Source organism: Stegodyphus dumicola, chromosome 5, assembly GCF_044657685.1.
Source record: "Stegodyphus dumicola isolate Sdum_Otavi_A_Nest chromosome 5, ASM4465768v1".
NCBI lineage: Eukaryota > Metazoa > Arthropoda > Arachnida > Araneae > Eresidae > Stegodyphus > Stegodyphus dumicola.
In genome coordinates, this window is record NC_140772.1 from 169383259 (window position 1) to 169409330 (window position 26072).

Genomic DNA, 26072 nt, shown 5'->3' on the forward strand with positions numbered 1-26072 from the left:
CTGCTGGTCCACAGTCAGTAGTTAGAATTGAGAGTGTGTCTCGTCTAGCGAATCAGTCCGTGCGAAGTCGATCGAGTTGACAGCCGGGCACTCGCAGTGCCGAGTGGGTCGTCGAGTTCACCGAAGGAGTCTCTTAGTGTATCGCGGTTAGTGCATCGTCGAGAGAGCGTGCTGAGCTCCGGGAACGACTGAACCGAAGAGTCGGGAGCCGTGCTCTGTGTGTCGTCGAGTGCATCGCGAGTCGTAGCGTGGAGAATCTCGAGAGTACGTGGAGTTCCGAGAATGACCGAGCAGAGTCGGGAGCTGTACTCTGGTGCTTGCAGTGAAGCTGCCTCCACCATTATAGCCTGATAACCTGAAGGCTGTGTCTCTGATCGTGTCAGCGTGTTTATAGTAGATCTTCGACGACTGTAAAACGTGACTTTGGAGCTGTCCTGATCAGTATTGGCTAAATAAAGTGTGTTTCGATACTTCATCAAATGTCGTCGTTATTCACTCCAAATCTACGAGCCCCGTACGAACTGGTGTCAGGAAGAGAAAAACGCAACAATATATTAAACCTTTAATTGTTTAAAAAATTTACTTTTTTAAAAACAGTTATATAAGTAAAATAAATAATACCTTTTTAACTAATTCTAGATCATCATATGTCTGATATTTTCACCGACACATATACGTTTCCGAAGGCAATGCTAGTATAGTTAGGTAGTGACTGTTCTTAACACATTTTAGAATATTTTATGGCAAATTCAGCATTTTATTATTATTTGCATTATTTTCTTATTACGAATATATTCTATGCATTATAATACTGTAAGTGTTTTTGGGGGAGGCTCCAAAAAGGTATTTTGCCCCGGGCGCCAGTTATGCTCGCTACGCCACTGTTGGAGCACACAGTAGGCGCAGCCTGTGCCCTTCTCCGTCTTTGAGCCATCTGTATACATAGCTAATGCTTTCTCAACGCATCTGTATAGAAAGATTAAAACTCATAGCAGTTTGTTATTTTGATTAATATAACTTAGATTTTATTACTTCTCTTTCCTCTCATGTTTCAAGGAGAAAATGTATGTAGCTATTAAAATTTTGTTTATAATAATTCTATATTACTCATGTCATAATAAATTTATTATTTGTTGTAAAAGTTCAAAAATGCTTACTTGTTCTGTGAATGACTATATATCAAGAACTGAACCATTGCATGTATAGTTCTGGTGATGCTAAAATTAAACGAAATTATACGTACTTATTTCTACCTTTAAAAAAATTCCATGAGTTATCAGACACTAGTTTTAACCGAAAATATTCTGCATTTACTTGAGCAAAAAGAGATTCTCCATCATGATTTTGAACAAAGCATTTTCTAAAGCTAATACCTATATTGCGTTGATCTTATCCCTATTTTCTCGTAACATAATAAAGTTCAATACTTATTAAAATGTTTCAGAGACTTTTTTGTATAATTTTATAGAGTTCTTTTGGATACACTAACTAGTTCGCTGATGTTCAGCTCATTGGACTTTTACTCATTCTCAGTAACATGATTATTTTAGTGGCTCCGTCCAGACATTTTAACCGCCAGTATCACTTCCACGGTAGTAACAGCTTTAGTGAATATGCAGTTACGAAACGCGTTTTTTTTTAAGAGTCTAGTGTTTTTCTTACATTCGAAATTCAAGTAAAATTATTTTACTTTGTTTTCAATTAGAATTGCTGGCGTCAACAAGTAATAAGAACTGAACTGGATTGCTTTGTTTGAGTATCCGTGAAACATTATTTCTCTTCGCAGTTTTATAAAAGTTATTAAGACACTAGGGTCTTTTGAAGTAGGAGACAGGAAAAATGTGCAGTGCCTTTGGCTGGACTAGAACCTGGACCTCTCACATACGTGCAGAGTGTGCTACTGTTGCACCACGAAGGCACGCTGGAAGGAGGGAGAACCCCTTTTAAAGGTCGACTGGGGATTAGAGGACCCAATAGCCAAATCCTGATGGTGACGAATTGTCGTCAAGGAGAAGATCTTCTAATAAACAAATAGAAATTTTTTGGTAATGCATAAATTACATATATTTTAGTATATTAAATACAATTAAAATAATACGAATTAAATTGAGAAACATTTTTTTTGTAAAGATTTAATTCTTTTATACAATTGTTATTAAAAACAGAACATCCAAAGGAATGAAAGCTGTAACTTTTCTTTTCGCAGGATATGTAAAGTAGGCAATGAAGAACAAACGATTAGAATTTCAAACAATACGCATTATTATACTTCGAAACAATCAGTATTTTGTGTGTCCGAATCTGGCATATATCGCTTGGAGTACTGTTGATATGATGTTGAATTGCACCTAGAATAGACACCCAAGCTGCATTAACTCGCATCTAATGATCAACATGACTAGCTGAAGACGCTATAAAGCATTGCTCTTATTTGATCATATCCTTTACATTTTCTATGGGGGATAAGACATGTGATGGTGGCCAAGAAAAGAATTAGGACTTTGTTAGTTCGGAAGAAGGTTCACGTAGTTGCTGCATTCTAAGAAGTGAAAATATATATGATACAATACTCAGAAAATGAGTTTACTAACCAAAAGTACAGGTAGAAATGAATGGGACACCAGAAATTCACCGTTGTTGAAAACAAACATCCCAAGGGGGCAGTCCGAGAATATCCTATCCCGTTTATCCCTATCACTAACTCTCTAGCCATTATACCGTCTGGGCGTTGCTACTGACCAATAGTAGACTACTTATAGTCCAGTTTCCCTGCAGTTTCAAGGATCACTGCCATATTTTTATGGCCGCAAGTATCAGCTACAATCAACACTGAAGTGTTTGAATTACAGGGCATCCTGGAAGTAACCCAAATTGTCAAACAACGGGACAGGAACTCAAAAAATTTCAGTTCACTTCATTATGCTTTCAACCAAACTGTAGCTGTGGAGATACATTATCTAAATGCTCCTAATGCGTCCTGTGGTACACTTTCGCTGTCATAACAGGCTTATTGCGTCAGTGTACTTGCTCATTCGTAAAGGAAACACGATTTTTTTTTTCTGCGCGCAAAAGTCCCTTCCAAGGAAAAAATTTCAAAAAATTTAGTGAATGAAGTTATATGGATTCACTATTTTAGATGGATATATTTATCACTTTCTTCATTCGCATTTATTCAAAATCGTAAAATGTTAACATTCTGCCTTAATATCAAGATCAGCATGCTTCCATTAAGGAATAGGAAACAGAATTCTTATGGAAATATGGGAAGTCCTCGATCTCACAGTCACAATATATTTCATTTTTAAGACCTTCACGCTTGTCTTAGAAAGTAAAACGAAGAACACAGTTTTTAAGCTCAGCTAAAGCTATTACAAATTTGTTTAATTGGCCCTATGCCAGTTAAAGCATTGTTAAAAATTTGCATCCTTGAACGATGGAAATTACGTTAATCAAGATGTAACAGAGCTGTTTTGTCGCTGCATTTTAAAGCAACCCACGAAATTTGCTATACTTTGGCTGAGTAATCTTTCCTAATAGTTGCTACTTAAGCGCATTTAATACACATATATTATGTAACAGAAAACTGATAATTTCAAAATATTCTAAAAATGCATAAAAACAATTCTGGTATGCATAACCGGGACAAGGGTGAGACATTGGTATCAGAAAAACAACTAAAAGGAAGTCCAAATCGACTATAAAAAGTCAGAATTTCATTTTAAAAAATTATGCTTATGATTCTTAAGTTCAACATGCAAAACACATTCAAAAGCACTGTTTTAAAATCTCATGTTTAAAGCAACAAATTTTATTCACATTATTTTTTATAGTTTAAAACTATTACCTTCTTGATACGTCTTTCATTCTCTCTTCTTGTATGATGTTTGATTTCCCCCAATCATCCTTCAGTAGACACCCTCTCGTTCAAAATACACCTCTCAGTTTACGTTTTCACAGAACATATTGTCAACATAATGAGCAACAAAATCATTTTAATATGAGCATTTTCATAGGATATTTTTATTTAAATATGAAGATTTATATAAGACATTTTTATTTAAATATGAAGACATTTTTATTTAAATGTAAAGATTTATTTATTGATTTTATTTATTACCTTATTACAATTAGAGTTCATTGATATATAATGTTTTCCATTACTTCTGAAAGGATTAAGATATTTGTACTACAAACAGTCCAGCTATTCGCGATATTAACTTATTCTGAAAAGTGCTGCCGTTTCACAATGTTGTCTGTATACTGCTTCTTATGAATAAAAGTTGCTTTGGGAACTAGTGTTCTGAAAATGATGTGTCAAGAGCAACAGAGTCAAAATTTACTTAGGAAACACCATACCGCGGTCTGTTTGTCTCCCTTTAACATACATTTTAGCTAATACTACTCTTATTTGATCATAACAACATAATAAGGATTCTGAAGTTAACGAAACCAAACGTTAAAGAACATGATATCGATTAAAAATGATTAACATTACAAGTGAGAAAAATAAATCCAACCGATTGCAATACTTTTAACTGTAATCTCTTATATTCACTGTCATCTGCGTCCGAAATAAAATCAAATATTGCTGAAATTTTTTAATAAATAATTGCAATTGTCATAACTGATCATAATTTTGAAATGTCATTTAAGCGGAAACGTGGGGCTCTAATATCTAGAAAGCTTTTAATTTTGATAACATAATGTTCAAAAACGAAACAGGAACTAATCGGAGCTTTTAAAACAGAGGTTCTTTTTAAGTGTGTTTTAATGTTATTCAGCGGTAATGAATTAGTTTTATGAACTGGAAAAAATAAATATATTTCCTTTTTCACTTCTGAATTCATGTCATTTGTACTTCTGAAGAAGGAGTTTCTGCATTTAAACCTTCAAAATATGTACTGCAAAATTTATGAATATTACGATGATTCTTGTTGCGTTAAGTTCTCCAATAATCGTTATTCGATGTGTAGTTTTAATTCAGGTGTATTTGTAGCTAAGAAGAGAACAAAAATATTGTATAAATTCTTTCATGTTTTAAAAATTATTTATGACATTCTATTTTTTTTAAATGTTTAGGGGCAAATTCCTTTTCGAAATCGTTAGAGTGCAGTTTGAAAAATTTTTTAATTGCAAGTATATTTTTATTTTGGTATTAGTGTGTTTAAATGTGTGAAAAATTAACTTCTGGTAAATGGAAACTATTTCCTGTAATCTAAACACGCTTTTATTCTGTCCAATCTTTATTACATTTTTTTTTTTCATAATGACTTCCTTCTGAATATTTCTCCCTGTTCCTATCAGTACCAGTGACATAGAAAAGTTAACAACGAGCGACTTAAAAATCATTCAAACAATTGAATTAGATTATGTTTATTTATTGCCAACACTCAATCGCGCGTCACAAAATCTCTGCCACTTGTGAGTGAGCTGTTATGAGCAGCGATGTGGGAATCTTTTCCTCCGTGTTTGTGAGAGGAGAAAGTTTTGTGGTTTGCACGCTCCGCTTCTTCGGATAAGTGAACCGCATTTACTTTCTGTACACATGTTTTGCTGTGAACTGTCACAGAAGTGAGGACATTTATTAAAATTCTCCGCTTGCAGTTCACTAATAAGCTGATGCCGAAACTGTTCGCCTTCTAAGAAGTGGTAGTTTTGTTGTGGTATTTGTTTTCCTTTTGTACGATTGTTTGTCAAAACTTCTACGAAGCAGAAATACTCTACTACTGATTCCAAATAGAGAGAATCAAAAGGAGTTTGTATTCGTTAAATTGTTTCAAAATTTTATAATAATATTGACTTTTATGTAAAAGTTAGAACCTGCAGATAACTTTTGACTCCTCAAAAATTAAACTACTAATGATCTACTGTAACCTGAAGCTTTAATGATAACACAAATAATGGATGAATGCATTTTCTGCACCATATATATTTAATATTCATTAGCTATCCTATTCGTATAATAAAACAAGCTATCTACCAAGCCACTGCCAAGAAAATCCTAAGGAATAACTAAAAAAGAATTTACTAAATAAAAGCAAAATAAACTTACCAAGAAAATCGCAAAGGTAATACTCATAGTTCGTCGCTAGGTGATGCGCTGAAGAGTTATGCTGTACCAAGGTATCCCATATTTGTCGTTAGAACATGTTTTATTAATTAGTATAATGCTGCTAGTGCTTGTAAAATTATTACTAATTTAAATTGCAAAACACGTGAATTAGACGCAATTTAAATTAATTAGAAATCTGTAAAATCTATCAGAACAGCTTCTAAAAATAAAATACATAAAGTTAAAGATTTGTGCATATTATTTTCAAGTCACCCAGTTTATAAAAAAGAGAATAGTTTTAACCGAAATTATAAATAAAAAGGCTTGCCATAGCATCTTTCTGAAAGGATAATAAAAATTAAAAAATCAGATGTAGACACCCCATGACATCCTCGTACAGTCTATTAAATTATACACATTTTAGTTGCACTTTCTTAAACGTATTTTCTCGAATTATTCTAACTTAACCTATCCCTCAAAGCAAGTTGAAAATGACGCCAAAACTTGCAAATATTGAAATAAAATATCCTGATCAATATTTGGCCTACGGAAGTCAAACGTCTTATAATTTTATTTTTTTATAACGAGTATAAAACTTTCCCAAATATAAGCATAAGAACCGAGAGATCGCATAAAATGTGAGGTTACGTTATTTGTCGAAAATGTTTTTTTTTTTTTTTTTTCAAAATTCGACATTACCCAAACATGAATATTTCCGTCATTTAAGAGACTTCTGTAAGTGAAAGTATACTACGACTAATGATTGAAAAAATAAAGCCGGGGAGGGGGTGGATATATATTGGGCCATATAAAAAGTATCCGCGCTTTTTTGCCACTAGTTGGTGTTGATACCTATATATCCGGCAACGCTCACCCGATTGTTTCAAACTAATATGTGCTTAAAAGGTGACATTCAGCTTCCAATGCTTGTGAACATAGTTTTCTAATTCATTGCTTGTGTAAAAAGTTATAATCATTTGAAAATGAGTGACATATCTGAACAAATACGTTATGTGAAGCTTTTTTTACTATAAAAAAGCTAAAAAGGCTGCAAAAACATGCCGAAAAATTTGTGAAGTGTATTCTGAGAATGCTGTGAGTAAACGAAGGACCCAGGAGTGGCTTTGTTTCGATTCCGTTCCGGAAATATCGATATCAAAGATGCACCTTGCTCTAGGCGGTTAATCACTGAAAACGGTCGATGATATTTTACAACTAGCGGAGCAGGACAGGCAAGTAAGCTGTCAAGAAATATCACAGGCACTAAACATCAAACCCATGACAGTTTGGAATCATTTGAAAAGAGCAGGTTACAAAAAGAAGCTCAAAATTTGGGTGCCACATAAATTGCAACCTGGTACAACCGGGCGAAACCATCCATTCGGCCCTGTATTGTGCACAACTCGACCGTTTGAACGAAGTAATACAGAAGAATTGGCCAAAAGAAAGAGAGTTGTGTTGCATCATGACAATGCGCGGCCACAGACATATTTGATGATTTAGAAAAAATTGACGGAACTTGGTTGGGAAGTTTTAATGCATCCGCCATGTAGCCCGAACATTGCACCGTCTGACTATCATTTTTTTCTGTCTCTGCAAACTCTTGATGGTAAAAAATTGGCCGACCGAAGAGCCGCTGAAAAACACTCGCCCAAGTTTTTAGACGGTAAACCACAGAAGTTCTATACCGATGGAATTATGAAGCTATCAGAAAAATGGCAAAAGCTCATAGATAATAATCGTCAATATGTACTTGATTAAAATTGATTTTCAATAAAGAAACATTTTGTTCAAAAATGTACCAAGAAAACGCGAAGACTTTTTAAATGACCCAATATATATATATAAATATATATGTTTCGTACGTACTGCCAATTGCTATAAAGAAGGAAGGTGCACAGTTAAATGTTATAGCAGTCCCATATATAAAATTTCAGCGTCCTAGCTAATTGTTTTTGAGTTATGTGAGACTACGTACGTACGTACAGGCCTCACGGAATAAAAATCCCTTCTGAATCCATTTTAAATTCATTTTATAATTCGTTTTGGATAAAAACGTGTCTCTTTTTTTGTCCGTACCCACAGACGTCAAGCAGAAAAAAATGTCTAAATAAATTCGGGAACGGTTGAAAAGAATATTTTCGTTAAAATATTATACCCAAAATGTTTTGAGTTTACAATGCATTTTACTTCGAAAAGGAAGTAAAAATGAAACCGCAAAGCAGAAAATTATTAAAATGTATGATTACTTTGGAAATATTTTTTGGTAACTTTTTAGGAACATTGCTACTCTTAATTGGATTATTAAACAAATAAGAATGAATTAAAATTCATTCCTTGTACTTGCTGCGAATCTCTTCTTAACGCACTCTCCTTTATAAATAACTTTTTGCTTATTTTAAAGTTTCAGTTGCACTTTCTAGACAATATCAAAATACAATTAAGCAAGGATTAAAACCTGGTTTGAGTCCTCGAACCTGCCTCTCTTCTCAGAATGAACTCTAAGATATATTGGTACGAAACACGTGATAAACATTATTTCTCCAAATAAATTTGCATATAAACTAAGTTCCTGTCCTTCAAAACTTTGAACTCGTAGGCCTCGTGTGCAACAAATCCGTATTCTTCGCGCACACGGTATGCACGAGCAATTTAACACGAGGACGCACAATATTTTGGACCGTCGTGAAAACTCGAACAAGTGGAACGGCAAACTCAATTTCACTTATCATGTTTGCGAGAGATATTGAATTCTGAAGGTGTGCAGTATTTTAAGAATCCGATTGTTTAAAATACAGAGACTGGATTCGCATCGCCAACGGGTTGCCTCTTCTGAGTGGTATGTAACAACTACCGGATACTTAATGTTTTTTTATCATTTGATTTAAGAAAAAAATGTCTGTTTATTATCCAAAGTATTAATTTTTAGAACTGAAAACTTTATATAAATATTTAAAATAAAGTGAGCATATATCATCATACTGTAATATTTTTTTCCTTTTTTAACACCTCGATGAGGTGATTTTTTTTCTGTTTGTAATAAAATTCCTGTCCATTGCAAATAAAGAATGGAAGTACGAAAACAAGCTATTGCCATCGGGCAACACAAAATCTGTAATTTATTTCCGATGTTACAAATGCGTGTTGCTCATCAAGGTAAGAAAAGGACTAATTTAAAAATTTATTTTACCTCTGCTTCTTTATTATCTTTTGTAGCACGCTTTGTTTTAAATTATGAGTAAGATAAATAAGTTTCTTATTAAATACCGTATATATTCCGGCATATAACGCGCACCTATAATTTTAGACTATATTTATTAATATTTAGGTTCGCTGAAGAAAAGGGTATATACCTAAATGTATATATTATATATTTAGGTATATACCCTTATCTTTATGAAGAAACCTGAAAGCTGTGGGATGCTCTTATTGTCTGAAGTCATAGATTCGAAGATTTTTTTCCAGGCTTTCGAACAAGGGTATTCCTCAGGGGTAACAATTATTTCCTCTTCAGAATATAAACTTAAAGTTCAATAATTTTAAGAAAAGTTTGTTTTAATTAAGGCATTATCGCTTCAGTTTAAATTAATTTTAAACTATGTGTAAATTAAGAAAAATTCTTGCATAATTTCTCTTCAAGATAAATTGAGTATAATAATTTGAGACTACCAGGAGTAAGTTGTCCTGTTGTATCCATTCAATTGAGCCATCTGTAAAATGCTCCATAGGGCAGAAACAAATCAAGTATAGATACAACGGATATGGACAGAGATTCTAAATTAATCAAATATGGATAAAGGTTTTAATCATACATCTAGTTTAGCAGAAAATTTCTTAAACATAAAGCCAGAAGCAGATATTATGGCACACTTCATTTTCAGATTTCTCTGTTCGCACCCGTATAAGATATGTAAAGTTTAGTTCTTTTCTATTATCATAAATTATAACCAAACATAGATAGACTGGCAGCAAAGTTTCGCTAAGACTAAAATAACAGATTGAGAAAGGAGTACAACACCCTTGATTTAAAACTAAAGAGGAACAAAAAGTACACTTGGTGCTTACAACTCAGCCAGCACTTATGACGAGAAAACTTAAAATAATAGTTAGTTCAAATGCAAAATTTAAATCTAAATAAGCTAGTAGCCCAAAGGCTACACAGACCAAGTTAACGAGAAGTTGGTAACAAGAACAACCTAACTGGCGCGGATATTCAACAATCGGCAATCATAATGCAAGGCCGAAGACTGCAAGTCTTATCTGGAGTAGCAAAAACGTAATAACGGGGTCTCGATAGGCAAAATGTGTTCTGTCTTAAAATTTTAAAAAACCTCAGTTTAAATATATGTGAACTAATTTGCATTCTGGCGTGGAAGCGGAAGGAAGAAGTGACAGTAAAAGTCTAAATCATAATAACTAGGTTAATTAAAATAAAAAATTAGAGATGCATGTAAAGGAAAGTAATAATTTAAACAGTTAATTGATTTTCGAATAATTCTGCTGTTTATTCTCTTAGCAATATAAGGAGTATAACGTAACCAGAGACTATCCTGAGTGAACGTATAACTTGGTATGATGATTAACGGAAATTAAACAATCGGATGTACAACCCAACAATGAAACTCAGCGACAAGAATGTAATGCGCCCTTTACAGCTTTAAATGTGATGTATAAAAATTTTACTTTTTAAGTCTTTCAAAGTTTAAAAATGACATTCTCTTTTAAAAATGTATTTCTAATCTTTAGCCTTTCACCTGCCTCACCCCTGTCTTAGCAATTTTTGAAGTTTTAGTATATGATAGTAAATATATTCTTAATATTTTATTGTATTACTCAGTCACAGTTGTTGATGGTTGAGAAGTAAAGAGAAAACTGGCTAAATGAAAACTTGTAAATGTGCTTACTTATGAATTAGATTTAAAAATAATTTAATAGATTCGTAGATTGTTCCTTGTGAAAAAAACACCATCTGTCGAGAACACTTCTTACGCGACTTCGTTTCTCCTGTAGGGAAATTAGCATGCAGAATTAGTGGATACAAAGCATTGCCACTGAACTTAAGAAGTACAATTTTGTTTGAATTAAGTGACACATTTAAACCAAAAAGAGGCATTTAAAATTCAGTTTCATAAGTACGTATCTATCTAAATTACTTCGTTACTCTTAAACATAGTCAGTCTGAAGAGAGGTGTTATTAAAAAGATTTATTGCATTTTATTGGAGGAGCAAAAATCATTTTAGTTTCATGCTCGAAGCCAACTACTATCTTGCGAGAACAGGTATACTATCAGGCAAAATAAAGACAAGAATGTTAAATCAAGTTAAACGGTTTATTGCTTTTAGGTGCATAACAAGAAAAGAAAAAATATTCATTTTTAAATTATATATAAATAATAATAATGAATAAAGAAATGTGAAATGACGAAGTGCATTCCTCATGAATTGTTGGTATTTGTATGGAGAGTTCCCCTTGATAAGTCAGGATCTTTCTAGAGAATCAACAATAATTCTTTTGTTTTATTTATTTTTGCATTTTAATTAATATTTCAATTTAGTTATTTATCAATTCCAATTATTAATTTTAACAATAGAAAACATTTACTATTTAAATTTAACTTAATGTTTTATAGGAGATAATTTTCATTTATATATATAAATCTTAACTATTAATTTCGACTATTTCCTAAAAAATTAAGAGAAAACTATTGCAATACGATATTTCTTGAAAGTTCATTAGGAGATTGAGATAAATCTTTGGAAAATAAAGCTTAGTAGAAGCATTAAATTGTACTTAAATTAATAATAATAACATAATATACCAAAAATATACAAATTAAAAGTTAATTAATTATTTTTGATCCCAATGGAAGAAGGCTGACTTTTGAAGGGGAATTAGATTTTTGCATAAAATCTCCAATAATTAGGGAATGATCTCTTTCGGTTTCTTTCGTATACTTGAATGAAATGCCCTTAGAAAAACCAATTGCAAAAAAATATAAAATGTTTGCATTTAAATCACTTAATTTCAAGCACACGAAAGAAATCCTTCGATGCGATCTATAAACGGATAAAATAAATTAGAAAATAACGCCTTACAAATTAAAACAAAGAGTAAAACCAATTTAAATCATTTGCTTAATTTATATGAAGCAAAAAAGTAAATATAAGTGAAATTTACATAATTACAGTTTTAAAGTTTAGTTATTAATTATAAAACGTTGAGTTTTAATTATACTTAGAGCTGATACTTTTGTAATGGCATCTAGTTGTACACCGTTCTCTTCGAAATGGAGGTTCGTTTGAAACAACGCGCTAAGGACCTTAGGGTAGCAATATTAGATGTTTGGAGAGAATATATTACTAATCTTGCTATTAGTAGATTCTGAATTGGTGAGAAAATTTTAAGAAAGAAACTTATAAAGAAGCTCATAAAGGAGATTAACACGTTAGTCAGACTTTCCAACATTTATATGTCAAAAAAAAGTAAAATTAAAACTAGCATATTTGACCGTAAATCTTTGCATTACTGAATTATTATGTGTTTCTTTATTGGTAATGTATAAGAGAGAACGCAGAATGTACCAAATGTAAAATAAAAGTGTGTTATTAAAGGTGAAGGAAACATTTGAGAAATTATCACCATTTCCGCAAACAAGCTCATGATTTATATTTTATATTTCTGACTCAATGTAGATTTCCCCAGTGGCATTTAAAATAGTGCTATGATTGCCGGTTGTGGGTTTCCCCCGACGTTGAAGAAGTCTCTCTGTTTTGATATGAGGGCAGTTACAAGCACGAAAACTTTCAGAGAGCTATTAATGTATCATAGCTAGTTGAAAAACGGGTTGAAAGCGAGTTCTTACAGCTGACATCGGACGAGGTCGAGAGAAAGTTTTCTTAACGAACAATCAAAAGTCGGAAGATCAGAAAAGGAAATAAAAGAAGAGAAAATCTAAATTGTCTCGAAGGGTTGCTGGTTTCTCTTTTTTCACAAACTCCAGAAATCTGGCTTATCGTCTTCCTTCCCTTCAGCTTAATTATTTAACATCAAAAAATTTATTTGGGTTTTCGTTTAAATCTAGGTTCGTTATCTACGCCAACAGGGCTGCAAACTCTTTTACGTTAAACTTTGTTCCATGCTGCATAAATATAAAAAGTGTCTGTAAAGTATATTCTGATTGATTCATTCTGATGGTTGATTTCTCGTTTTTATTCTGTGTATCATAACTGTTTGTAAAATGCTAACGAAATAGAACATAACAGTTGTTCCTGTAGTACATTTAAGAGCGTTATAAAACAAAACTGTTCGAGGGGAGTTTGGACTTAAATTTGAAAATGCTGCTTTGATAAAAGCAAATACTTCTTATTGTTTGCTAATGAATGTTTGAGTACAGGCAGTTTGTGAATAACTGTTGTGCATAGACTCTTCACTATCTAGAAAGGGGGTCATAATTGAAAAATACATAAGTTTTTCTGATCTTTCCTAGGTAGAAGTTATATACTGCGCTAATTATAGCATAATTTGAAATTCACATTTGTGTAAAATACAGGTATTCTGTTTTACCAGAGAGAATTTCTTGTTGTTGAGATAATTCTACTTTAAACTTGTTGAATTTCTATTTCGGTGGGAGAATGCTATAGCATGTCAAGCAGGAACTGCATTAAAACTTAGTCCAGTCATTGTGAAATTAGGCTGCTTATAATAAGCAAAGTATGAACCAGGAGCTTTATTATGCATATAAGAATTTTAAAAGTTTCCTTAGCCTCTAAAATATTTCATTTCTTTGAAATAACAATGGCGCGTAAAAGCATATGATTTAAAAATCAGATTGCTTTTCCGGTTTCAAACAACTTTATGTTTTCATATCCTAAATCACTGCTTATAAATCACCGAAAACATTTCAATTTTTGAAGCAACAAATATAGCATACATTTTGTTACTCATCATATACAGTAATGTGGCGTTAGGAAATGTTTTTTTATAAATTATATTAACTGATTAAATGTATATAAATTAGGGAATTAGCTGAAATACTAGTAACGATATCAATGAAATACATTATTAATAAATAACGATATAATTATTAAGAAATAAATACGACGATTTTAAATTTCTCAGTCTAATGCAGTAACATATAATGTACTGTTAATAATTTAAAATGTAAATTAAAGATAATCTTCTGCAAAATGTGTAACTCTCAAAACTGATAATTTGCAAGCCATTGTGACTGATTTGAGAATCAGTTTCGTAACGTAACACGACTCTAAATATAAAAAGATTTAATAGCAGATTTTTTAAACGTCGAATATTCTTAACAGGTTATAAGTTTCAAATTTCAATCTTTCATTGGAGATGACAGTGAGGAGTCGAATCTAGAGATATGAAAATATGTGTAATAAATACATTTGCACTTTTCTGACTTTTTCAAATATTTTTCTTGTTTCTTTTTTGATTTTTCGTATTTACTTCACAGGAAACAGAAAATTTTCTGTTTTTATTTCGTCGCGCGTTATTTACGCCAGTTATCGTTCTCTCTATTTATATTCATATCACGAAATGAAAACAGTTTTGGATATTCACAGCGGCGAGTGTAAGTGTGATTCAAATGTTAAAAAAAAATTTTCTTTTGAAAACCTTTGCATAGAGTTTGATGTTATAAACAGTTACTTATGGAAACTGTTTAAAACTATTTTAAACAGTTTCCATAATTCCCTATAAAGGCCACTCAGGACCACTTAGAGGTTCTGAATTTTATGTGGACCATGGAATGTAAAGCTGCCAAAAATTTAGAACTCACTAAATATCCAGAGTGTCAGTATTATTAATGAGAAATGTAGGCAATTAGAAATGTTAGCACTTTTAAAAAAAAACTTAGTTTTTTTTAATGTGTAGGGTAACTAGGCTTTTTTCCGGGAGATTCTATTTTATAGTGATACATTTTTGTCATATTTTACACCCGGGAATTAAACAATTCTACGGACATTCACTAGAGCATTAAATTGGCTTATATTTATTTTATTTAATGTAAGGAAATGTAACTGAAGAAGAGTAGAGAAAATTAAAGCTATTTGTAATTGTGCGAATGAAACAAAACGTCACGCTTTCTGTACCGTAATTATAAAGTGATTCTTTTATAGTCGAGGAAAATGAAGTTCCGTATTAGTAGTTACAAAGTAGTTTAATATGACATTAAAGTTTTAAGCACTGTATTCAAAAGACTTCTGTTTCTGAACATACGAGCTCTGAAGATAACGATGCTATGACCTTAAATTTAAGAAAAAGTGCTGATAACCATAGCCTCAGAGAAAATGCGTGGAAAGATTACTATTATAGTTTGTATAAAAAGGGAGCGACACTCTAGAAGAAGCTACATTCATTGGCAAAATATATTTATGTAACAAAATCTACAATTTACAGCTTGACATAAAAAATAAACGAACATACATACACATACACATAAAAGCTGAGTGGTCCTGAGTGGCCTTTAAAGGGACTTATGGAAACTGTTTAAAACAGTTTTAACACGAAAAAGTTCTATTTTTCTACACAATCATTAATGAGTATAAAAAAATAACAACTAAATTAATACCACAGCATAATTGAGGAAACAAATTAACCCGACAGCTGTGTTTCACCAAACAAAATTCATGATCTGTTTAAATTGCAGTGAAGGAAAGTAGTTTTTAAGTCTTTCTTCATTTCTTACAAATTATTTAATTTTTATATATACAGGTATTCATATTGAGTGTTCAGGAAACCACACACCTGTTCTCGGAATTTTCGGGGTGTAGTTCAAGTTTTTGGGAAATAGGAGACGAACGAAACTGCATAAATGAGAACGAGAGACTAATTCGAATTTTGAAGGATATCCTGAATTTCGATTCTTATTAAGGGCGTCATGAGTGAATCATGGGCTGGAGGACATTAGTCCCCGTTTAGCGCACAATATACCACAAATGTAGAAAAATTTCATCATCCGAAGTAATGTGGATCGATATTATCTCATATTACTTACAGTTAGGACAAAATAGAAAGATACAGACGCTTCAAATTAAATACGTAGGATGTCAGTTTGTAACATTTTACAAATTTGTGCGATTCAGTATCAATTTTATGTCTTTATTGATAATTTTGTTAGAAGTTTCTAATCTTTTATGCCTCATCTTTGCATTGTTGGATCATTTAGAAGTTTTGGCAATCATTGTAAAATTAACAGAGATTCGAAGGGCTTTTAAAATCTTTGAGTTTTTACTTAACTAAATTTATATCATTTTGCAATTAGAAAAAGCTGTAGTGAGACCCTTCCAAATATTTCGGTATGTTACTTTACGCTTCCATGCCAATTATTAGCTAACCTGCGTGTAAGTATTGCGATTGCATGAAACATAAGACCTTTAATTTATTCTTTCATGAGACTTGGAAAAACAGCCGGTTTTCAAATTTTTGAATTTGATGAGGCACTTTTACATTTCAAATTATAATTGTATTGTTTGTTTAAGAAACTGGGCGATTTAAAAGTGCTAAACTAACTACTTAGTATTATGAATTTTAATTTGATTTTTACAATATTTCTAACTATTTTAATTTAAAATACATTTAACTTTTTAAACATCCAATTGATAATTTTAGGGAAATTTCACCGAATTTTTCTAATTAAGGAAAGATATTCCTAATGTCATACATATTTTTGCTTCCCGTAAATTGTCAAGAAAAATGAAAAATATTTAACATTAAAAAATTAGCCAGTTAATATAAAAAAGTATTAGCAATATATGCAAAGAAAAAAAAAAGACACCTTCTTAAATGTATAGAAATATGAGTAAAGGTCACACTATAACATCTATAAGAATGAGCAAATAAATTAACATTTTCCCTAATACTTAATTAACGTTCGTTTTTGTCAAAAAAATCTATCTTCATTTTAAAAAAAATTCAACAGAGACAATGAATGAGTGAATAATTTGCCACTGTTCACACTTTTTAATTAGTTTGAAATCTTAACTTCCTTATTGTTATACAGCCATCAAATTGTGGTACAAATTCATCATTTCTCTCTCGAGTCACGTTTTGAGCTGTACCAGTTTTTACCACAACGACTGTTAAAATCCCATGCTTAAACAGATTAGACGTCGCGAGGAATTGGTATTAACAGTATTTCTTCTTAAAATTTTTAGATTTGTTGAGCTCTAAAAATTTGACAATGAGTTAGTAGAGTTATTTAATTATTTTAAACGTGAAAAACTTGAAAAATGTGCGATACCCTCGGAGGGACTCGAACCTAGACCTCTCGCCGAGTGTGCTACCGTTACACAACGAAGCCATTCTGGAAGGAGCGAGAAAATACATTATATACTCTTCCTTTTAAAAGGCGTTTGGGGATTAGGGGACCCAATCCGACGCCACTATAGAGTCATTAGATTATTTTAAGCAGGAGGCGTGAAATATATGCAGTGCTTTCGCAGGACCTCGAGCCTGGGCACCTCGAATACGCGTCGAGGGTGCTACTGTTATACCACGAAAGCATGCCGGAAGGAGCGAGAAAATACTTTATAAATTCACAAAAAAATTTCGCTTTTCGTTGAAAGTCTGAACCGGTATAAAAATATGGAACAGGATTATTACTGATTCTGAAATCTGCACTTCTGAGAAAACCGCTTGTCAAAATAAACAGCGTGTTAAGTTAAACGTCCTTGAATAACAGGAATAGTCTACCTACAGTAAAATGAACCTCATTGTACGTAATGAAATTCAGAGTCATTCCGTTCATTCAAAGCTCCGGAAAGTAGTGTTTTTCTGCTTCACTGCTTTTCTCTCGCAAAAACTGTCTTCTTTTGTCAATAAGTTAAATCAAGTGAATTCATTTCCTTCCCTCTTGCGCAAAGCTTTTCAACAAAAGTTCAGCTCTCAAAACATATCATAGAGATTATGCAATATTAGCATGAAGTCTGCATCTTTAATCACGCTGCTAGTATCACATTGCCGTTTAATCACATTTCAGTATACATTAAATCGATACTCAAAGTTTGAGAAGCAGTTTCTCTTATCTACAAAGATATTATGTTAGAAATCTTCTGGAGGATGAATGCTTTTAGGTCACAGCAAACAGCCCAATATTAGACGAATACCATCGCTGTGGTAATTGAGTTCAGGCTAACTTACGACTATGAAGCAATATGAAGAGTAAGCAAATGTATAATTTCTGCATTGACTTTCTAGCAAAATTCAAAGCGAGCTGAAAGTTATGCTGAAAATTGCGAGTATAAAGTTTTAGTATTTAAACGAAACATTAATAAATAGATTCATTCTCAGAGCCTCTTATTCAAGCCCAGGAGTAGAAAACAACTGCTTAGGAGAATGTAATTCTGTAACAAAACAAAGAGAAACTTACACGGATTTTAAACGCATACTTACATGCGTTTTTGACGTGTGTAGTTCATTATTTAGCTTATATCTGCAATTAAGAGTCTTACTTCTTGTGGTTACACAGTTTTTTATTTAGTACGTCATTCTCAGACTCATGCTAAAATGATAAAAATCAATCAAATGTAATTTTAATAAAAAGTGTTGTTTTAAACTTTGTACTTTTGCTCCTTAAAGTGCCATTTAAATAGCATATCTTAGCCGCTATGTTTTATAATTGAATTCTGTACCAAAATAACAGCTTGCTAATATTCAACATACAAAATTGTATTTCGAAGACATTTAGACTTTATATAATATTATAAACTTTATGTGCTTTTTCTCGACACTGCACATTAATGTTAAGAAAAGCAAAGTTCCGTAAACATAACTTGCAAGTTCACCTTTGAATATGTGAAGCACCGTTTAATCGAGATTCGGATAAATGACATTTTATCATAATGCAAACATAATAATACATTGTAATGAAGTTTATTAATATCTGAAATTAAGCGTTATTCTTTTCGTTATCTTGGCAAAAGTGAATTTATTGTCACTTCTTTTGCGGGAAATATTTATTGCAAGCATTGCGTCCATGTGATCCCGTGGAAAATATGTACAGCTCGTATGTTTCGAATAATTAACATTTCTCTTTATTAATTAAATGCAGAAGTCTTCATGTGGCAATAATAATTCATAATAAAATAATAATAGCACTTTTTGGCACTGACATTTCGAGAGCAGCTTTTTATAAATACATAATGTTACACTCTACTTATGGAATTTCTTGGGATTCGTTCTTAAATTAATCGGCCTATCGTAATTATTTAAAATTTCTTTTAGATGATAAACTGGAATTTGAATGAAAATATCAATATGCAATTAAAAAAAAATTGTATTAAATAACTGTTTACTTCAGGCCTAGTTTAATTAACAAAAACCTTAATTTTATTAAAATAGCTTTATTTTAATAAAATTATGATATTGATTGAAATGTAAACCTTTTCTCATGTAAGAAGATTCTGCACTTTTTTATATACGAAAAAATGGGCATCCAGACCATTCAGCCTGACATTCTTCCTCAAAGTGATATATTACATGTGTTTGAACTTATATGCTAACGTTTAGGCGTATTATCTTTTAGCGCAATAAATAAGAAGTAAGGCTCAAATTATCTTGACATATTTAAAAAATATTCTGGTTTGCATATAAAATACTCCAGTCAAGAGATTTTACATTCAAGCTAATATCAGATTTTTTTTTTTTTAATTGCTAAGTTTTTTTAGTTGCTAAGTTTTATGCAGCATTTTGAAGACAGCAAAAGTTTATTTACGTGTATATTTTACTGCTCTTGCATTTATTTATCTTAAATGTTTCGTTTTGTTTTACGAATTTATTTGATAAGTGTACTTTCAATCTAAAGATAATAGAAGATTGTTTTCCGTTTATTGTTTGTTAATGACCTATGACTGAAATAATAAAATTACTTTAATAGTTCTCTTAAGAAAATTCTAGTGATAAACTGAAAAGATTTATATTCATAATAGGCGGAACAATCATTCTCATTCTGCTCAGAACTGAAAAAACTCTAAATGATCTACTCTGTTTGGGAGAAAGTGAAAATCTTAGAATGAATTTTAAATAGATCTTAAAAGTTAACAGATTAATATTTTTATTTGCTGAGTTTTCCATCTTTTCTGAATTATAAGCAGCAGCTGCTGCGTGATGACATTTGCCCTTCCTGTTCGATAACCTTTCCTTAGTGACCTCCATGTGAGTCACATAACTAAAAACTGGGTTACAGTTCCGCCTAAAATGCATAAGCAAGCCCTTGCGTAAATCGGAAGCTACAAGGTAAGAGATGCAGTACCATGCGGTACAAATACTTCCATTTTACCGCATATGTGTTTTTGTTCTGGGGAAGAATGATTGCAGAAACCGTTTCTTGGTTTTAACTGATAGCTCTCGATTCATTTCGGGGCTACTGTTCTCTGGCAGTCCTTTCTCACATCCCATCTTCCTATTTCAAGGTCCTCATTCTGCTCGGCCATGACCCGAACTATTAAACCAAGGATGTGGATTCTGTATTATTTCATCGCCTATCCACTTGGCCTAATTAGTCCATCTATGAATCAAATAAGGCGGTTATCCTGGTGTTTTACGATTGCTGTCATGGTGCTTTATATCTACCCGGAGACATATAACTTTTGTTATTTATTAACTGCTACTTTGTCATTGAAAAATATGTAAACCATGGTCATATTATTTTACAAATCTTTGACCTATTTGCAAATCATATGATTACTGCTATTAAATCGCTATTATAAAGTAAGATAAAATAACAGAGCAATAAGATAATAATTTTAATAGCTTTAAATATTGATCGATATGCGTGAACTGTGTAAAAATAATTTAAGAAGTGTAATCCAAATATAGTTATACTATTGACTTTTGAATAACTTGCGAATATAGTCATAATGTTGATTTTTGAATTTGAAATGGTGGTCAAGAATTTTCATTAAAATGTCTCTAAATATTTTTTAAGCTTCACAGTTTCGTAAATACTTAAGCGAAACACCTAAAAAAGCAGAAAAAAATAGAAAAGATGGGTTGTAGCGCATGCCTGAAATACTTGTAGACGGTAGTCTTTTATATCATCTTCTGCCACAAATATACACAAATTTACAATAAAAAACCTTTCTTTTTTATATCTTTTCTACTACTAAGCATAACATCTGCTTATTTCTTGTTTCGTAACAAAATACTATTGGTGAAAATATAAATAAGGAAATTAGACATTTTGAAACAAGGCAGATGATTTATCTTTATATATATTACTTAAATGCATGTAATTGAGATAATAATATGAGGGGGACAGAAATTTATGAAATGTAATGTTTTAATAACAAAATTCATAATTGATCTTTAAAGACATACATGAAAAATACATTATTAATCACCAAACATTTAAAAACTGGAATTTTGCTTTGTTTAATTTCAAAGCAATAAATTCAAAGCAATATATTCACTATCCGCGGCTGAGAGTATCAAATGAAAAAATCTGTAAAGATTTTGTGGTTTCGAAATTTAAGCAACTTGTCCATAATACAGGATGATTCTTTTTTAGCACCTGTATTATGGACAGGGTATAATATATGTTTTATGGACAGGGTATAATGTATGTATTATGGACAGAGTATAATATATGTAGGGTATGTATTAATACAAGATGATTCTTTTTTTTTCTTTTAAGAAGTGTTTTAACAAAGCTGCAATCTAATGAAATAGGTCATCGAACTATAGTTTTGTTAAAAAGTACGTGGTTTGCGGCAAGAGATTCAGGAAGGAGTAAAATTTAGTGATTCGTCCCGTGTTTTGATGTGCAACGCCGAAAAAAAAGAAGGAATAAGAAATAACGAAAACCACAACATTCCGCGAAATTCCATACAAGTGGGACTGCAAACTGTTGAAGTTGGAGCTGTTTGCCATTACACCAGATATCATACGTAAAACGAAGTATCGATTTGATCAGTAGTTCCTTTGATGACCGCATTATTGCCAAAGGTTTGTGACCTCCGCGGTCACCACACCTATTGTGACCAGATTTCTTCTTATGGGGTTTTCTGAAGGATCGTTTCTATCGCGATAAACCCCGGACATCGGGAAAATTAAACGCCAGCATTTATAGGGGAACTGCAAACATCACTGCCTACACATTGAGTCAACATGCAGCAGCGAGTTAGGCTGGTTCTACCTCATGAGGGTGGTCATTTTCGACATATACTGTAGGGTAACTGATTATAAACCGTTAAAACCTCTACAAACCTTTCCTAGTTACTTTTGGTATCCACATGGCAATCAGAGGTTTTTATAGGCGCAAGCCATCCCTCCTTGTATAGCATTTCACCATTTACGTTATTTCTTATTTCTTCTTTTTTCGGCGTTGCACATAAAAAACGGGATAGATCACTAAATGGTCCTTTTTCTGAATTTTTTGCCGCGAACCGCATTAAAAATCAGATACTTTTTAACAAAACTACAACTCAATGAAATAGGTCATTCTAAAAGAATTACCATGTGTAGCAAGCTCCAAATATGCTCATTACTGGCTTGCCAAGCATCTGCACCCTCATTCCAGTATACTAAATACGAGGATTTGGAAGTGAGTTTTGCAGAATGTTATGTATACTCTCAGGTTGCAAGAAACCTCCAAAATTCCGAACACAGGGCAAACTGAATAATAAGTGTGATGCTGACCAATCTTAAGAAGTTTCGGTTATCAGATTTCAGAGCATGAGTGACTTATTTTTGATTCCGTACTCATATTTCTATCTTTTTTTTTTTTTTTTTTCTCAAATTTACTTCCACTCCAGCATTTACCCTGTTTTCATTAGTAATGTGTTATCACAGCTCTTTTGCTCTCAGGCATTTTGTTTGCTATATAACGGATCCCAAAACAGAAGAATAACGGTGCTACGAGTGTTTGGAAACTACTACTATTGTACTAGGTAAAAGAAAGATTCTTATTTTAACCATCCTTTGAAAGAGTATGTTGTGCTATACACTATAGATGATGCGTCATTTCACATCTCACTCGTTTTTTTGTGGATTACGATAAATAGCATTTATTTTAAAAGCATTTATTTTTACGTAGGTAATACAGAGTATATTTTAAATTATTTTACTTAATTAGACGATATATAATGTATTTGCATTGCACAGATTATTTATGTTGGTCATGTATTATTTGTATAATTTATCAAACAAGTGTGCACACAATTATGTATGTTATCCGTATTAAAAAACGTATTTACGCTTTCATAGAAGCATTGTTATTGTGCACGGTTTCACTTACTTGTAAGGAGACTTAACTGAGGTTAGTCTTCGAATGTATCACTCGAAGATACGGAAACACTACTGCAATGGTAAAAAACAATGAAAATTACATGAACATTAGCAGATTGAGATATAGATATTACAAGCAAGCAAATAGTAAAAGGTGATGATCATCTGATTTGATGTTAGGTTTGAATTTAGAAATCAAAGTATCCGCGAAAAACAATAAAACGAATTATGCCTCGGTAAACTACTAATGAACAGCAGTGGACATTTGCTGAAATATGTATACAATGAAAACAGAATCACATTTTACATCTTTATATGAAGTAACAATTATGTGATTTCAATTTTCATGTACCCAAAAGGAGTACTTTCATTTTTACTCCCTTGCACGAAGTAAAAGAAACACTGCAATCGCGAAAACGTTCGGGTAGCATATTTCAACGGAAATATACATTTCGACCATTCTCGAATACGACGATTTCCGTACGTTTTCTTGCTTGACGTCTGTACGTACATACAGAATAAAGGACTCTTTTTCCAAAACGTATTGTAAAATGGATTCAAATGTACAAACATCACAAAAAATTCTTGCATAACTCAAAACTGATTAGCCGTAGAAAATGTTGAAATGTTATGTATGGGTTTGCTATGCCATCTAGTTGTGCATCTCCCTTTTTTATTTCATTCGGCAATAGCCAAATATATATATGTATGTGTGTGTGTGTGGGAATCTACACGCCAAACCCCTTATTCGGCTTAAAGGTCTTAGCCCGACCTATATTTTCGCAATCGTTGGTCGTAATCATATATTCCAACTATAGAAGTGTTTTAAATGACAAAAATGCTCATGCTTTGGCAGTATCAAATTTAAATTTAAAAAATTATTTTCGACAAATAATATAACTTTTAATGCGGTCCCCTGGTTCTTAAACTTACAGTTTGGAAAGTTTTATACTCGTTATGAAAAAAATAAGAAGTTTGACTCCCGTATGATAAAAATTAATCGGGATATTTAATTTCAAAATTTGCAATTCTTTAAGTAATTTTCAGCTTGCCTTAAAAGATAGGCTAATTAAATTTGCATAATTCGAGGAAATAAGTTTAAATTAAGTGCAGCAAAAATGCGTATAACTTAACAGTCCGAACAAGGAAGTTAGTTACCTGGTGTACACATCAAATTTTTTAAACTCATCATTGGAACCTATGCTATATATTTTCAATGTGTATTGTTTTATGTTAATTCCAGAGAAAATGTTAAAATTTTTGAGAAGCTTGGGAACTTGGTATCTTGCGTAATTAATTTGGATTACTTTAATGCTATGTTCATACAGTATTTACTTTGGTATCAAATTATCTCGCAATAACTTCTTGAAATTTTTTAATAGAAAGAAACTCGGCCTCATTAAAACACGCATTATAATCTACTGTAGTTATTGAATTCAAGAAACTTAATACAGCATACAAAGCATAAAGTTCTTGGAAAAATTAATTCTAAGAAAAATCATTCGATATTGAACACTTTGTTAGGAATTAATTATTTATTTGTAGTTCCATATTATACTCTAACACAAAGATCAAATAAAAAGAAGCATGCAAAAGTATAAATTATATTATATACTATTTTCTACAACTTTTATGTATTTTCTTAAGCAGATTCTAATTCTGAATCAGATCATAATCAAATCCTAAAGTTTTGAAAGTTTCAAAATTGGTAACAGATTTGTGTTAATCTTTTAGCGCGAACGACATTTCTCAAAGCTTCTCGTTTCATATGAATCTTAAATGTATAATTTTTTAAAACAACTACCAGATTTGGATAAATACGAAATTATAGCTCCGTATGTTTCTTGATTGCTATTTACTTGCATTTATATCCGACTTTTAGTTCTCATAGTTACTTACCATTAGTTGATGGAAGTTGGAGAATTTAAATCCCTTTCTTTAACTACACATCGTTAAAAGTTAGTTTCAAGCTAAACATATAATAGATTACTATCTTATGCATTCTTCTGTCTATTTTATATGTAAAACCAAATGAAGGTTAACCTCGAGTTTTGATTTAACTTTTCATTATTTATTTCATTTATTGTAAGATTGTCTTTAGTGAAATAATTTTTGATTCAATGCAGTTGTATAGATAAAGCACCGAATTTTCATTTTTCCAAGTTTTTGGATAAATGTGGGATTGGTCAAGTTTACTAGTTATATTACTGTACATTCCTGAATTATTCATTAAGCGACCACTAACGGCACAATGTTCTAAGCCACAGAATGATATCATTGTTTCTTAGTATCCATAACCAGTGATTTGAGATTCTTGCGGCTAGCCTTTTTGTGTTTTTTTCTTTTTATAAAATGTACAGGAACTATTATTCCATTGAAAATCTTCTGCAAAGACATATTTTTGCAAGAAATAGCTTTCAATTACTTTTGCTCAATTAATTAATCAAAACAAATAAACATATTGATTTAAGTCTCTTTATTTCTTATAAACCTTTCTTTCTTAGCCTTTTGATTTTACTATGCTGTGTGTAGTAACATTAAGTGATTAGATGTTGAATTTCTCTTATATTATGAGAAACTATAAAGAATCTTCTAATTATCTGGTAAAACTTGCCGAATGTTTAAGAATATTTCAAATAACAAAGGCATATATATATAAAAAGAATAGATAGAGAATGAAAAAAACAGTTCAAACTCTAATATAATTGTGCGCTGATAGCAGAAACAAGTGGTGGAAATAATGCAAAGTAATATAAACAACAAATACGTTTAAAA

The 26072-nt window shown here is 31.8% G+C and overlaps 1 protein-coding gene across 4 annotated transcripts in view; it reads left to right on the forward strand.

Annotated features, from left to right (window-relative positions):
• The window catches only part of LOC118194985 (lysosomal cholesterol signaling protein-like), a 203376-nt gene that overhangs the window by 56722 nt on the left and 120582 nt on the right, over window positions 1-26072 (forward strand). The window contains exon 1 of one of the 4 annotated variants that reach the window (XM_085817367.1): window positions 8766-8891. The exons of the other annotated variants lie outside the window; for them this stretch is intronic. The gene's annotated coding sequence lies outside the window, so the exon portion shown is untranslated. Of the gene's footprint in view, window positions 1-8765; window positions 8892-26072 lie in introns of those variants that run through there. 4 annotated transcript variants of the gene reach the window in all.